General features: G+C 38.1%; 1 long non-coding RNA gene across 2 annotated transcripts in view; it reads left to right on the forward strand.

Annotated features, from left to right (window-relative positions):
• The first annotated feature begins 243 nt into the window (after positions 1 to 243).
• LOC149918175 (uncharacterized) overlaps positions 244 to 16,283 on the forward strand; it is a 66,090-nt gene continuing 50,050 nt past the window's right edge. The window contains exons 1-2 of one of the 2 annotated variants that reach the window (XR_016466420.1): positions 244 to 318; positions 6,963 to 7,126. This is a non-coding gene — a long non-coding RNA (uncharacterized LOC149918175). Of the gene's footprint in view, positions 319 to 1,217; positions 2,201 to 6,962; positions 7,127 to 16,283 lie in introns of those variants that run through there. The other variant, XR_016466419.1, reaches the window with a different exon arrangement.

A 16,283-nucleotide genomic window follows, 5' to 3' on the forward strand; every position in this document is an offset into this window, starting at 1 on the left:
TTATCAATCTGTTTTCATTGGACTCTGATTTTTGCAGATTACATGAACAATGACTAGAAGTTGCCAAGTAGTGTCAAGCTGGTTTAAAGTTGATATTCCCCCACTGTACTGGAATACTGGAACCGTTAGGTCCACAGTCTGAACCAGTGATTGAGCACCTGGTGAAGGGGCATAGCCAGCCCTGGGAGCACAGGTGCAAGCAATTGATCTGAGGGATCCTAATCACATTTAAGGGCTGGCAGCTGAAAGGGAAGAATCTCTACTTGGAGATTGCCTCCTCTGGGAGTTTATTACTGAGCCTGGTATCCTCAGAAAGTGGTAAGATGTTCTTCTTTATTACTGAATTGTGACAAATACTTTTCTTGGATGATCTGAAAACTGGTCAATGGCAGCAGTATCCTCTGCTTTTTATAATACGTTAATGCTTGCAATTTATCCTTTTGAAATAGAACAAATTTCTACAATGTAAATAACATCTTGGTCAAAGTATTCCATGGCTGCTCTAAGCTTTCTCCCACCTCTCTGTTAAATCTGCTCTGTTCTTCATTTAGACATACCAATTATGGGGCAAAGTGCTGCTGCACTTGGAGCTGAACAAGCAAAGCAGCACACTGTCTCTTACCACAACAGCAAGTACCAACCTCAGGCAACACATAGGCATTTCCTAGGTTAGGAAACAGTGAGCCAACAGAACTGATGTCTGGTGTTTTTTTTTTGGTTGGTTGGTTGGTTTTGTTTTTTGTTTTGTTTTTTTTCTTTTCTCCCATTCAAATTTTGAATTCTTCAATGTAAAAAATAATTATTAAGAAGGCTTGTGGAGGGAAGAAGTCTTTTTTTTTCTTTTTTTTTCATGTGGATGTTTATTACTTTCCCAACTATGAGAGAATAGCTTATTTGAACATCCAGCATCACAGTGGGCAGTGCAGTCTGGACAGAAGAATGAGCTGAAAACTTAAGATTATCTTTAATATGGTAAAGGAAGGGATGCTGTCTAAGACATTTATGGCATAGAAAAACTGTCATTGAACAATTACTGCAAATGGAAATAGTAGAAGGTGTAGGACATAGGTACTCTACCTTGTGAGAAAAAGTCTTGTATCCAAGAGTTTGCTGAGAGTCACAAAGTAGGAACCTGAAAGAGAAAAGTCTGAGTTGAAGGGTTCGAGGGGAAAGCAGGCTGGCATATTGTGACTGCTCCCTTGGGATGTGGGCTTTAATCCCCGCTTTTATTAGTCTGAAATTGCACAGAACTATTTCTGTGGGTTTCTTCTATATTAGGTCTAAATCCATTGTGCAACTGAAATCAGCCTATTCTATGTAATGTAACTGGCTCTGTAGCAGGATCACTACATCCAAAGCTGCTTTTGCTGGAGCAAGGCAGCTTTCCAGGTGTATGTTCTGTCTGCCTACGGGTTACTCCCAGCACACCTCCTGTGCTCATGGCTGTGGGGAGGGTTAACTGCACAGGGCTAAGTCCATTTGTTCAGAGTTTATTCAAAGAGCTTGAGCCTAGTTCCACATACAAAACACTGTTTATACCCCAATCAGTTCTCTATTAGCTGAGATTAATAAAAGACTGAGTTGGCACGCTGTGGCCCGTGCTTGGGAATTGCAGTGTACACACATCAGCTGGGCACATTTGTTAGCCCTGAAGCAATGCTGGCTTTTCCTTGCCTGCAGTGCCCCTGGCCACAGGCTTAGCCATTCCCTGTCACTCCCTGCTCCCACTTGGCATTGCCACCATGAAGAGGCATCCATCCAGGGCTAGCAAGCCCGTATGATCTCACTGTTTCTTAGCACCCTTGCACTCTTCTCCTGACATGGGGTACAGACCCTGCTACAAGGTGGGCCTTGAAGCAAAGGAGGCCACTTGTATATTACTTTCCTGAGCAAGCAGGCCCTATCACATCTGCACCTCCCTGCCAGCCCCAGTCTTGTGACCAAATTTACAGCTGAGACCTGGCTGCACTGATCTTGAGATGACAGAGCATTGTGGGGTGCTCTGAGTGACCCTGCAATTACCGGGTCTCTTGTAGGCCCAGTGCGCCTGCAAAGAGTGAGGCCGTCTGGCCCACATCTCACGAGCTTTGCGCCGGGCCTTTCTGTCTTAGCTGCGCCCATTTTTTGTGGTTCACAAGTAAAATTAGCTTCCAGCCATAGGGTGTGCTGTGATTAGCATGGTCCGTGCTTGCTTTCTGAGGTAGGTAGCTATCAGCTTGTTGGCACAGCTTCTTCTCTATCATTAGGTTGTTTAGAGGAAACCAGAACAATATATCTGTTCATTTTAAGTACCACTTTAATCCCAAAATATCTTCTCAGGCTCAAGTTTACTGCAAAGTGAGAATTAGTTTACTTTAAAGCATTCTAAATGGAGCATGATTGAAAACGATGTAGCCGACTGCTTGTACATCAACCAGCCGTCAGCTGGCAAGGGGCAAAACATCTGCACAGACATGGAACGGGCAGACAAAAACAGGAAAGCTGTTCATACAGAAAGGCCCAGAGCCCTTTTCTCCCACCAGGTTGCATGGCTATCAGAAAGAGCCATGCAATGTAATTTTTTAAACATAGGCTTCACTCCCAAATGTTTTCCCTTGTTCTGTTTTTACTGTTGCAGTAGTGGCTTGTGAAATGTGAGTGTGAAAAGGCAAAAAATGATAAACTTGGAACCTGTCTGAGTGGCTCTGTTCCTGTGCTTCTATGTTCTGATGTTCTATGGATAGGCACAGAAAAAGTGACAACTGTTTATCACTTAGTGATGAAATTGCTTTATTACTAGTCACTAGTATGAGTTCAGAAACTGAAATTCCACTGAAGGAAAGATATTTTATTGCTGAGTTCAGAAACCATGGCAAAGCACCTCCAGAAACACAACTGCTTTTTAGTCTGACAAATTACAGTGAGGGTTGGACAGTCCTTGGTATTAACCAGATGCAATCAGATTCATTTTTCTCCATTGTAAAAGAAAATGACTCACATATTCCACTTTTATCCCAAGGGACAGATGAAAAACTGATTGCAGACTTCTGTGCTGCTAGGATGGGCCCATGCAGTTGGGCCCATCCTCTGCTCAAGCTGGGTTTAAAAAGAGAAGATGCTTGTGTGTAAGAGATTAAGTATGTTCACACTGTACTCATTAGTTACTCCCACCCGTGGTGCTGTGCTCAATTTGCGGTGTGCTCCAGTCCTGGGGTGTGATTACAGGCTGAGTCAGTATTCCATCCCATTTCCACACTGGTGTTGCTCCACTTGCTCTGCAAGCTTTCTGATCTACACGGCATGGGAAACTACTGCTGCTTTAATCTGGAGTTCTACTTCAATGATAAACATGCTTTATTTCCACAGAACTTAGATCTAATGAAAGTTTGTCCCAATTAAATTATGTTTATATTGCAGTATTTTGAGTGCTCTAAGTGCTGATGTGTCTCAAAGACAAATATAACTTGCAGTCAATACAGACCCGGAGAAATTGTTTTCAGATTCATGCCAACAAATGGTGATTAATTTCTTTGTTGTGGTACAAGCTCACTACAGAGCATGTTCCACATTAGCTCGACAAGCATCCCATGCAGTCACTTGTGCACTGCAGAACAGATCAGCTCTTCCTTGTTGCATTGATGGTACAATGCACTGCAACCTCCCTGTAAAGCTCTGGAAAATGCTATGCTGTGAGGAGATGCTTATGACCAGCCAAGATAAATGTCATTTCTCTTCCTGGTCTGTATTCAGCAACAAGCAATGTTAGGGTAACACATCTTAACACTGGCAATTGAATGATACCTTTCGATAGAAGTGATTAGCTCGCTTGTCCCTCAGATTCTCTTGATTCAAGAATAGTCAGGAAGATTTGGAAGACTTCACTATCACACAGGTTTTGTTGCTGGAAAACCCAGGGAAAGTCTGTTTTGTTGTTTGTTTGTTTGTTTGTTTTAAAACAATTCCCCTGGAAGTGGCAATTTATCTGAATTGAAGCTCTTCAGTCAAAAACATATTTAGAGAAACACCCTATTTTAATTTTCTCCATAGTTTGAAATCACTGGAGCATTTTCTTTGCTAGTTTGACTACCTCTGCTTTTTAAAGTAAAATTTACAGTAAAAACAGAAGTAAAAGAGAAAAATGTGTAAAATGCTAAGATAAGCAGACAGGATGTTTTAGCTGGTCAGAGGTGGTTTCTTTAGATTCTAGGTCATGTTAGCACTCAGATGCTGAGCCCAAAGTATAAGCCAATGTAGGCTTTTGCCTCCTTTCAGTTTGCTTTTTTTCTTTTTGTGAAAATCACTCAGAAGTATGAGCAAGCATATTCCAGTCTTTCATCATTCTGCTCTCTGACTTTCCTTTGGCTGCTTTCCATTAGAGAGAATTAAAGAGCCACAGATGCAATGTGGTTCTAAGGAAGCAGAGGTGGGGTTTCAGAAACTACTGAGACAGGACCAAAGGGAAAAAGAACGTGGGTGAGGAAACACATTTCCTCCTCCTGCATATTTTTCTCTTGATTTAATCATTCCAAGGACTCTGTCGATATCAAATCTGAGCATGGGTCCCTTATCTACTCATGTATAAAGTTTCAGAGCTTCTGCTCCACATAAAATGAAATATATGCTCTTCCACAGAATAGATTAGCTCATAATTCCATAGAATAAGTCACAGAATAATAAAATCATAGAACAATGTGGTTTGAAAGGGACCTTAAAGTCTATCTAGTTCCCACCTCCTACTGTGGGTAGAGTTGCCAACCACTAAATTAGGCACCAGATCAGGTAATCTCATGTTCTTGGCAAATGTTATAGTGAACTCCACTGATTGGATTTAGAATAATGGAAAATCATGTCTTTGCTCCTCTAAAATAAACATAATTATTTGTATAATCACAGTAATCTGTTCAGAGCTAATTTCAGAAGAAGATCAAACAATTATGATCTTAGTATGTATGATGACTAGTCTTTTGTCATACAGACTCCGTAAATACCAGATTCCAAATGGTTAAAGTAACTGGTAGAAGATCATACAAATTCAGAACCTAATGCAGCTTTAATCTGACTGGAAATTGTTACACGGATCTTCCAGTACTGTTATTTATGGCACTATGATCTTTTTTACTTTATGACTTAGAGCCATGACTGCCTGAAGTCATATCATCTTGCACTGTGATCAGATTTCACAATCAAGTGAGTTGCACCAGATATGTTCTTGGGTGGGAGTCCTTAAAAACACACCTAGTGCTGCAAGCAAAGGCACCTGACCTCTCTTAGCTAGAGAGGAATGCTTCTTCTTGGAGGTCTCTTTAGATGGGTGAATCTTAATCTATCTTCTGTATATAAAACAGCTACAATAAGAAGGGTGTAAAGAACAGACCTTTTCTTTCATTTCATGGAGTCATCGAATCATTTCTTTTAATCTCACAGGATAGGATAGGATGGAGTAGAATGGAATTAATATAATACAGAATAGTTTAGTTGGAGTAGACCTAAAGATGTTGTTTGATCCAACTGCCTGACCACTTCAGAACTAACCAAAACATAAAGCATATAACCAAGGGCATTGTCCAAATGCCTCTTGAACACTTCTGGCACCAACAACCTCACTAAGAAGTCTGTTTCAGTGTACTGAGCTGTGCCTCACTTCCCAAGGGACAAATTTTGCTACCAATGGAAGCCTGGTAGCTATCAACGTTGTAATGTTGTATTATAGTTGTCCTTGTTAGTAATGAATTTGTTCTTGTTTCTAGTGTCACTAAGAAGGTATTTAGAGGCCTCTTAAACACGTAGGACCTCCCCCCCTCCCACCCCCCAAAAACAAACAAAAAAAAAAAAAAACCGTTATAGCTCCTTCTGGTTCCTTGTTTCAGTAAAGAAAATATTGAAGCTAATTATACAGACGCCAGGACCATTACTGGCTTTGTTCAGAAAGTGGCAGGCACAATAAGTGTTAATGAGAGTGATTTCTTCTTCACAATAACACTAGGCCTGTTGCCTCCATTCAATTCCGTGAACTCCAGGATGTATTTTTTATACCTTTCAGTTTGCCTTAGCATAGTCTTGCAGAGACTGTTTTACAATAACCTTTAATTTGGGGAGAAGCTACTGCAGTCTGTAATTAAGGCAGCCTTTTTTTTTTTTTTTTTAAACACACAAAAAAACAATTAACCAATAGCAGGATATTTTTAAAGAACAGGAGTCCTCCCCTGATGAAGTTGTTCTGAGAGGATATTTTTAATTAGGACATCTCCCAGAGAAGTAATATGCTTTAGCTTGTGCCTTAAGCTAACAAGAAGTAAGTATGGAGCCTTTTTCCTCAAGAAAGAAAACAATCCTCATTTTAAATATACACAAGATATTCCAGAGGGAGTCTTTTTGAAGGCAACTTCTTAACAAGTATTTACTAATATAACAAAAACAAAGTTGGGAAGTGTTTTGATTATAGCTAGGCTCAGATTTCATTTGAAGGAAGAGTCTTTTGATTATGTCTTAAATAATAGCTTGTGATAATATGAGCTCCTTTGTAATAGTTAGTTGGAAATAGTTTGTATATAAACAGAGCCATTTAATGTAAAATAAACCTGATCTTGTCTGTATTTTGAACAGTGATATGCTTGATGCCCGACTATGAGATCAAACAATTTTCATCTTAGTATATAGCTGTTTAAAAAGCAGTTTCAATAGTAACTGAAGACCTGATTAGTTGCATTGTAATGCCCAACCAATATCTTAACCATTTCAAGGCTTGCTAAGAAAGGGATGCGATAACTTTGACAACTTAAGCTAGAGGAACTCATAAGAATTTGAATGTGCTGCTAAAAAAAAAAAAAAAATGGAAAGATTCTTTTGTTTCCAAAAATCTTTAAAAAAACCAACTAAATTACAAAGTAGTTTCAGCTTTAAAGAGGTTCTGCCAGTAGCTGTAACTGCGTTGCTTGATTTCAACACCAGCCTTGGAGGTCAGCACTGCGATTCTTGTTTTGTAGTGAGGAAACCCAAGGCACAGAGGAGGAGGTGAGATACTGAGAACTGCTCCAGCAACCCAGGAAAAGTAGTCCACCAGGCATTCCACGTGTCAGCCTGGGCTCCCTCCCTACTGTGTGACAGCATCATTCGCAGAAATGATAAGGCTAAAGGAGCAAGAGGAAAGGTAAGAGCAAATGACCAAGTTCTCACTGGGTTGGTATGAAGGGAAGGATGATATTAGTGTGATTTCTACCCATTCTGCATCCATGGAGTCTTTACAACCCTAAGGATTACTAGATTTTCTGATACGTGTGCTAAAGATTTCATAGTAAGCAAAGAAAGTGGATTATGTCTAGTATTGCTGAGAAGGTTTCTAGGTCTAAAACAAGGAAAGAAATGATATTTGTGGATCAGAAACTGAAATCTAGGTTAGATTTTCAAATATATTTCAGATTTGTTATCTGTACTGCTCAATAACACTACAGTCTTTGGGTTTTTTTTTGCTGCAGTGAAGTCAATGTTCCTTGAACAGAGAGAACAGTGCTGATATCACATGCTTTCTCCAAAACATAGAATCATATCTTAGAATGGTTTGGGTTGGAAGGGACCTTAGAGATCGTCTAATTCCAACGCCAGAAAACATCATCTTCATCATAATGAAGATGTGTGCTTTATACAAAATCACATTCCTGTTTGTTTGTTTTTTTTTTTTTTTTTTTTTTTGAAAATATGTGAATTCTTAGTTGTACTGTGCTAAATAGCTTGTGACTTAATTTAGCAGAGAAAAAAAACTTTGACACTGACTATTTCTGACTTAAATATAAAAGTTTATGCAAGCCAGCCAATTGAGAAATGTTGTGTAGGAAAAACAGAAAATGAGATGTCTTAGATCTGAAAGCCAAGTCTTGAAGAAAATTAGGCAAAGCAATTATGATATATGTGTTTTTAATTAAATTTCATAGATTTTAAATGTCATTCAAAGAGATGAGAATTCCCAAGGCTAGCAATTATTTTACACAATTTATAATATCTAGAAAGTACTGATAACTTTCATCAAGCCAATGTTAAAAATAAAAAAAAAGAAAATGCCTTTGAGTGTAATTTAGGAAGATTTATAGTACTGGAAAAGTTTGCAAGAATGACAGTGTTAATATCCTAGCTTTAATTTTGGTGATGTTTGCCATTCATTTAATCTTTTTGCTTTAATCTCTGCAAATGAAATTGACTTAAAACCTCTGATTTTTGTTGATATCTAAGCTAATTCTAGGTCGTCCAAAAAAAATCTGTAATGAAGATGCCTGAAGGATGATAAAAATTGCTCTGTTTGGCAATTGCATTAATTCAGGGTGTGCTTTGTACTATATAAGCAAAAGTGCTACTGGTTTATCATCACATGCGATCTTTCTCTGTTTTTTGTTTTGTTTTGTTTTTTCCTCCCTTGTGTTTTGGTTTATATTTAATTTCTCCTTGGTATGCGTGGAACACAGCTCTCCAATAGCAATATTCAGTTAGCCTGTTAAAGAAAAGCCCAAGGACATATTTCTACTAAGTAAAAACTCTGAGAAGAAAGGGACAACAGATAAAGTACCCACAGAAACAGTTTCTCTAGAAGATTCTGCTTTTGATAATATATAATTATCTAATCACTTCCATCCTGGTATGAAGCACACATTAATTATCTGACATCTTCCCTTCTCTTACAAGAGAACAAATGCAGCATGGATTCAATTAGAAAATTATTTAATAAAGATGCTGCTAGAGTTCAGTGCAAGAAGATACTAGAGGTATTCTGATTTCTTTGCCCTCTCAAATCATGTTGATTGTATCTCTTAGCTTCTTCAAGACAAGAATTCTGGCAGCACAGGAAAGCAAAACATGAATCAGGAAAACAATTGTTTAAATAAACTGGAAGATAATGCCAACCAGCAAAAACAGCAAGGTATAGCAATGATTCTTGTTCACCTAAGATCTTGAGTTTTTAATTAATATGGCCGAGAAAAACCATCTGAGCAAGTTCAGTGACTCTTAAGCAACAGACTTTAGACAATATGGTTTATGTCACTATGAACTGAATTACATCAGCATACTGAAATGTAGGAAGATGATAATTTTAAATAGCTGGTAGCATATTTGGTATATGATGATTTGTTAAATTTACACAATGAATCATTATATACTTAAATACATAGTAACTGAGGTTCTGGCAAGTAGCAGTTTATAGTTTACCAGTTATGAGATAGAAATTAATGGAAAAACTAGTACAAGTAAAATGTGAAATCTTCCAGAAAAATAATGCTACCATGTGAGAGTATTCAGCCCTAGCTTCTAATCTCTTCCTTGACTTCCTCGTCTCTAAAGCAGATCTTTTGAATTAATGAAATGAAAGTGGTAAGCAAAAGAGAGCTTTGAGAGAAAATATTCTTTTAAAGTTTATGGATGTAAAAAAATATATAAAACACAGAAAAATAGAACAATTATAATTCAATGTGCTTTGCAAAAAGATGCAGATCTGGTAAACCTGTATTTACATGTGGAAGTACAACTAGTCAAAATGCCAGTTATGCAGTCTTCTTTCATAACTGAACTGTTGTGATATTGTGTGCTGTACACAGCAGATTCATATCTGTAATCTGGAGTCAATGACACAGATAACAAGTGTATTTGTTTCAAAATCACAGCTATTTTTCTAGCACATGATCTCTGAATCTGGTTCCAATTTTGCTGGCTGTGTGCATAAAGTGTTATTCCCAACAGATATCCCTCTCTCTCAAAGTCTGTATTGGTTTGGGATGGCCATCTGTTAGTGAGACCCATGTGGGCCTGGAGGGCAAGAATGAGGGCCTTCAGTCCTTGGTTAAGGAGAGCTCAGTGCTTCAACTGTAGGACCTCCTTAGAAAATACTGGTTGTATCTTCACAAAAGTAGACTTACAGAGAGATATCTGCCTCCATGGCATGCAGATTGAGATTATTGACCAAGGAAACCTGTACAAGGTGGACAATGAGGAAGACGGGGGCATGCCACATAGGGAGGCACTGGCCAGGCTGTGCAGGGTGCTGCATGTCTGGTTTTATGACCGTTAGCAAAAGACTTCCTCTAGCTTTTAAAGTGGGACTATGTCAACCCTAGACTTCTAAAAATTTTCTTCTCATTTGTAAATGCAGTTTAGTGGGCTAGGTTAGGGATTTCATATCATGGCCTCAGTACAGTGCTGTCTGCTTTGAGTTTAAAACAGATTTTGTCTTGTAATTTCAATTCTTTTCTTTACTAGTACCTAGAACTTTTACTTACTGAAATGGACAGAGCATCTTAGAAAAGGTACAGAAATATTAAGAATGCAGTTTTATGACAGCTGTAAAAATTGTTGATTACGTATACCTTTATATTTTGCAAAGCATTAGTAACTGCATCCTAGCTACAGGACGTAATTGCACTGCTTGGTACAGTATTGAGCATTAACAAAAGATTCTTTCCATCTGTCTAATTATTCCAAGCCAAGGATACTATCGTGTTTTATTACGGCCATTTAAAAATTCCTGATGCTCTTCCAGACTCACTCAGGATATGATACTACAAGATTTCACTCAAAGTATTTTAAAGGACAACCGGACTTCATAAGGCACACAAGGATAGTGTTTTGCCTGATGTTATCTCAGGTTTGTTTTTGCTATCATAAAACAGCTTTAGGTTCATTAACTATTACCAATACTTTTATTATTCTTTTTATTATCTCAGAGTCAGTACGGAAATACAAAACTGCTTTTCAGAGACCAGGGACTCTGTGAAATCAGGAATGAGTGAACCCATATTTTTGCACATTAATTAGCTGTTCAGCTTTCTCACTGGATAGGCAAGTAATTTAGCAGCAAGATTTGATGAGGTGTTCATTGTACCACAAAGCAGCAAATAGTTTAATGGAAAGGATGCCAAAGTCCTGAGACCTTCACCCTGGCTAGCTCCTTCTTTCTGCAGCAACTGCACACAACACGCTTCCCAGTTGAAAGGGGATGTAACATCATTATGATTTTTAGAGTAAATGAGGAATTTATCTTGGGTTGTGTCAGTAAGAATGTGAGATTTTGGCAGAGTGGTAACATTCCTATGTGCTATAGTTCTCGAGATCTGTCCTTTGCCCTCGTGCTGTCAGCAAGCATACATACAAACCCATGCTCTCAGGGTAGCAATGGCTATACAGAGGCACAGGTGCAAATACAAATGATAGCTTGTGAGGAAGGGCAGTGGCAAATCAGTCTGCACAAGGGACACTGGAAAGCAAATGCATTTGCTATTTCTCACTAGGATCATGTTGACACATCCTGCTCCCTCCAGGAAAAGATACACACACAATCACATAGGCTGTTTATCTTTCCTTCTTTAACATAAACTATTTTAAGTTTTATTTTTGGCATCCCACTATGAGCTAATTTTTGGCATTAATTCCTTACTTTACAATACACTCCTGTACTTTCAAACTTACAACTGATTTGAGAAAAAGAAACAAGATATATTCTCTGCGCATTTTAGCCCTACCTGGACAAAAAATAAATGCAAATGTCCACTAACTTATGGAGTAGACAGCATGCCAAATTTCCAAATTATAATAGGCTGACAAGACCTCAAGAAATTGTATGATATTGTCTGCTTGTTGTCTGAAGTTAGTTGATGTATAACGGGATGAAGGATTTGTTAGCATATTGAAACAGCCTCTTTTAGCCCCAGTCCATGGAAGACTGGAACAAGAATTGTTTGATATTATATTTATGTGAAGATTAACTGGAAAAATCTTGATGTTGTCCCTGGTAGCTAAAGAGAGTATATTTCATGTATATTTTAGATCAGTGAGGTGGAGGTGCTAGATGGGTATCTCTGTGATATTGGAACCCCATCTTGAATGTGGAGGTGTCAGCATGTTGTTCCAGTGAAATCTGAGCAGTGATACCATTTTGTGCATTGTTCCTCGGCATGTCTATTGTTTCAGCTGTCTTTAGTGTCTTGCTTTGAATCGTTGATTATAAATGACCTAAATCCTCAAATTACCATTTGTATATTTTCTTCACAAAGCTTCTGTCTATTTTAGGAAGAAGATCTTAAAATAGACATGTGATTTTTAGAATAGAAGAAAAACACTGCGGTCCACAAAACAATCTGAGTATAAAATGATCTGTCTTTTGCCTATTCTAATTAGAGAATCAAAAATAGAAATATTGGAGTGGTACATGTCCAATTAAACTTGCCATTCACTGAACTTGAGGCTTTTCTACAGAAACTTCTACCATAATGATAAGGAGATGGAAAAAGAAAGCAGTCATTAGCAATGCTCTGGGAATTCATTTTTCTTGATGTGAACCGCCAGTGTTGTAGATCTTAAAGGCAGCAATACTCAGTGGCTTTTTCTTAGATATTTCTCCTTGTAGTGAAAAGTATAATGACAACCTTCTTGTAGCATTGAAGTACATTGGTAATACTACTGAAATAGCTTAATGGATCTGAAAAATTTACTTCTCACGTTTTTTGAGGTTTGAATGACTATTGCATTTGAAGGAACAACTTAGTATCAGTGGTTACCATAGAGAGAGGATTAAGGACCTTGATTCAAACCAGAAACCTTCCAGGATTTGGTGGCCGCACTGGTAGAAAAGACGCAGAATGCTTATGTTTATTGGCAGAACAGGAATAAGATAACAAGTTTGTGTCATCAGTTCTTGCTTTCCTCTTCTGAGGTTGGTGTATTCTCAAATGGCTTCTTCCGAGGTATTGCACAGGCTACCTGAGAGCCTCAAAATAGAGCACCTCTGGCAGCTGCTGCAGGTCACACTCTGGCTTTGGGTTCTTAGTTACAAGGATATGAGAAGGGAAGGGCTGTTCAGAGACACTCTGGAGCCCAGCGTGGCTAAATTATTTGTTGGTATTTCTGTAAGAATTTGATCTCATGCACAATTACTTGGAAATGAGAGCTTCATAATCATCCCTGCATGATCTCTTTGCCCAATCCATGTTATGGAGTTCACTAGCATTACTGGAAGTGGACAGGTGTCACTCTGTGAATAGTTTCTAGCCCATGCCAAAAAGCTGTCATTCACCAGCAAAACTATGATTTACTGAACAGGATCATTATGTCTATAAAGAATGAAAACCAGTGCAATCTGTGTGCAAGTGAACAAAATGTAGCCAGGAAAACAGGCTGAGAATCATTTTGTCGTACATCTCTGGAAGTTTTGAAAGAGGCTGTGTCACTGAGAGATTAACTATCAGATGAGATTTATGGGAGGGAAGAAATTCTGAGACCAGTATATAAGCGTACTGCTAAAAACTTACCTGAAGTAATGTTTATAAGCTCTAAGACAAAGTCTAAGATTAGACAATCTCATTTGCGAATGAAATTAGTGGATTGGTAAATTGTTAGGTTAGTTTATATCTACAAAAATAGTTCATTACTTTTCAAAGAAGAATACATCATACTAAAAACTGTCCTGTGTTTCAAACTATGGATTAATAGCAACGGAATGCATGCTGGCGCATAACTTACATTTTACCATGAAGTCTCTGAATTGTGAGCTGGAAACAATAACATATTTTGTAAATACAGCTATTGTTTTTGCTGGCATCACATTGCACGTAGCAGCTAGAAGAGCACTCGATGACATTTAGCGATCTTAAGGGCTGAGGAACAGTCTGAAAGTCTTTGCGTTATTTGGGGGATTGAAAAGTTTTTCCAAATTGAAATAAAATACACAGATCATATTGCTAAAATGGAAAGCATACATTAATGGTTTTGAAGTTTTCCCTAATTTAAAATCCTGATCTAAAAGGGAATATTTTATTAAAACAAATCGTTCTTAAGAATGAATATTTATCTAACTATTAGATCACAGCTTTCTCCTGCATAGAACCCTTGCAGATGTTGGATATTTGGTGTCAAGGATGATTTGACGAGGAATCAACGTGTATCACTGCAGTGAACAATGACTGAACCCAAGCAAATTCATTTCTCTCCTGCAGTGATGTTATCAGGCACCTCCTCACCAAATCATGGCTTCTAGAAAATAAAAGCATCTGTCTTTCTTTTAGATCTGGGACCACAAATACATCTGCTGAGCCATGCAAATTCCAATCTCAACACCATAAACTAGGTGTAATTCTCTGTTAAAACTAATGTAATTTCATTCTATGTGGAAGGTATACAAGGAGACTTGAATACATATGTCCTCTTCTTTTGTTAGAAATAGACTTTATGACAGATCTTTTCTTATTTTTAAATCACATAAAATGAAAGGAGGATATAAATTTTTCTCCAGAAACATTTTTTTCCTATGGGTAAGCTTTTACACACTGGCATGAAATTAGCATAAATTTTTAAAACCCCACTTTAAGTTTTATTCATCCATATTCTAAGGCTGATGAAGGAGTTCGGGAGTGAATCTGATGTGCCTGATTCAGGGCAAATGGAGACAAGAGGGAGCAGTAATTCTGTTCCCTGAGCACAGGCTGCAACAAGATTAGCTGAGTAGGTGTTGTTCATCCTACTTGAAAAGTTTCTATTGATTTCCAAGGGAGCTCATGCTGACTTTTTCATAAGAAAACAACACGTGCTACAGGAATAGTGCCTCGATTCCCTTGAAGAATATTAGGAGCTTAGTAACTCAAAACACAGAAGCTTTCAGCAGTCACACTGTGAGCCCAGATTTGCACAGCACTTAGGTTGCTGGAGGCAGTTGTCTTATCAAGAAACTTTGGCCTAAATGGGCAATTCACACAGAGCATTTCATTAAATTTGCAGGCTGTAGGCATAGGGATGTAACACATCTTGTATTAGCAGCAGGGACACACGGAGCTCCCACCTCTTAGATTCAGCTCCTGTGTGCTGCATACAGGTGTGAGAACAGTTAAATATCTGACAAGTAAATTCAGAAAAGATAGCACATTAAGCCAGGAGTCTCCAAAGCAGTAGCAGGAAAGGTTGAGAGAATTTTTCCTTGAAATCCATCTTTTAAAGACAGCTAGAAAAGTAATTCCTGGTGACAGTGTGGCATGTAACTGCAAAATGAAATTACAGCTGTGAACCTTTCTCTCAAGTTAATTACTAAAACTAAGGTGCTCTTTTTCAAAAGACACAACAAAATACTAGGAGGGGCACGTCTCCTTTTCAGGAGAGTGCTCAATAGCACTATAACAAATCCTGGCTAAATTTTGCAAGAAATATGATGCCCTATTCTCATACTCCTCTCTCCTGATTTATCCTGGTAAAGTTTGCACTTTTGCAGCAGGTGTAAAAGAAAGAAATTAATTAGTGTAGTCTTTTCTTTATTGGCAATACTGGTTTGGTGTCATGTCCTAACCCTTCCTCTTGTTCTCTCTGCAAAGCAGAGCATCTTCTTTATTATGACCCAACTCACCAACCTAAGGATTAGGAACTGATGGTAGTAATCACAAGCTTTTCCTTTGGTGTTCGATTCTGAAGAGAGCCTGGGATACTGTAAATGAAAGATAACGAAGAACTTCTCAGAACTTGTAAACTAGTGTTTGCCACAGACGTAAATGTGAATTACATACCTTGCTGTGAACTGTGATTGCTACTTAGCCTCATGACAACTAGTTGGACTCTTAAAATATCCTCCTAGGTGGTACCTTAAAATATCTGATCATCTAGCAATATCATTCGTATCATACAATCATGATTTACATGTACTGTTCTTTATCTATCACACTTCCAAATTTCAGTATAAATCCATTACCAGTGTATTTTTTTTCCTCTACTTAGTTACCTGTACAAGTTCTTCAGTGTTAAGAAAACTATGATAGGGACAATGGTTTTTTTTTAATGTATTTGAATATATATAGATATCTGAAACACATTCAGAGTTGGATTTTTTAAAAACCAGTTGTTGAGTGTTGAAGATAGTCACGTAGTTGGGTGTCTGTGTGACAAATTGCAAAATTGAGGATTTTGTCTTTAAGGAAAACATAGAACAAAACATTGAATTTGAGCTTTTTCTTGGGATTTATGCTATTTCCAAGACCTTGCGAATAGAGCTTCCCACTTCTATTGACAGATGGCGTACAGGAAAGCTTGGAAAAGGAGAAGGAAAATGTTGTTTTGACAGTTTCATTTCTGACAGTCTTTGAAAGAGTGTGTTATTTTTTCATAGAATCATAGAATGGTTTGGGTTGGAAGGGAACTAGATGATCTTAAAGGTCCACTCCTTTGCTACAGGCAGGGAGACTTCCACTAGACTAGGCTGTTAAAAGCCCCATCCAGCCTGGCCTTGAATGACTCCAGTGTGCCTCTCTGGGCAACCTGTTCCAGTGTCTCACCAAGTAAAGAACTTCTTCCTCATATTTAAT

The sequence above is a fragment of the Phasianus colchicus genome, chromosome 4, assembly GCF_987193195.1.
Source record: "Phasianus colchicus chromosome 4, bPhaCol1.hap1.1, whole genome shotgun sequence".
Taxonomy (NCBI): domain Eukaryota; kingdom Metazoa; phylum Chordata; class Aves; order Galliformes; family Phasianidae; genus Phasianus; species Phasianus colchicus.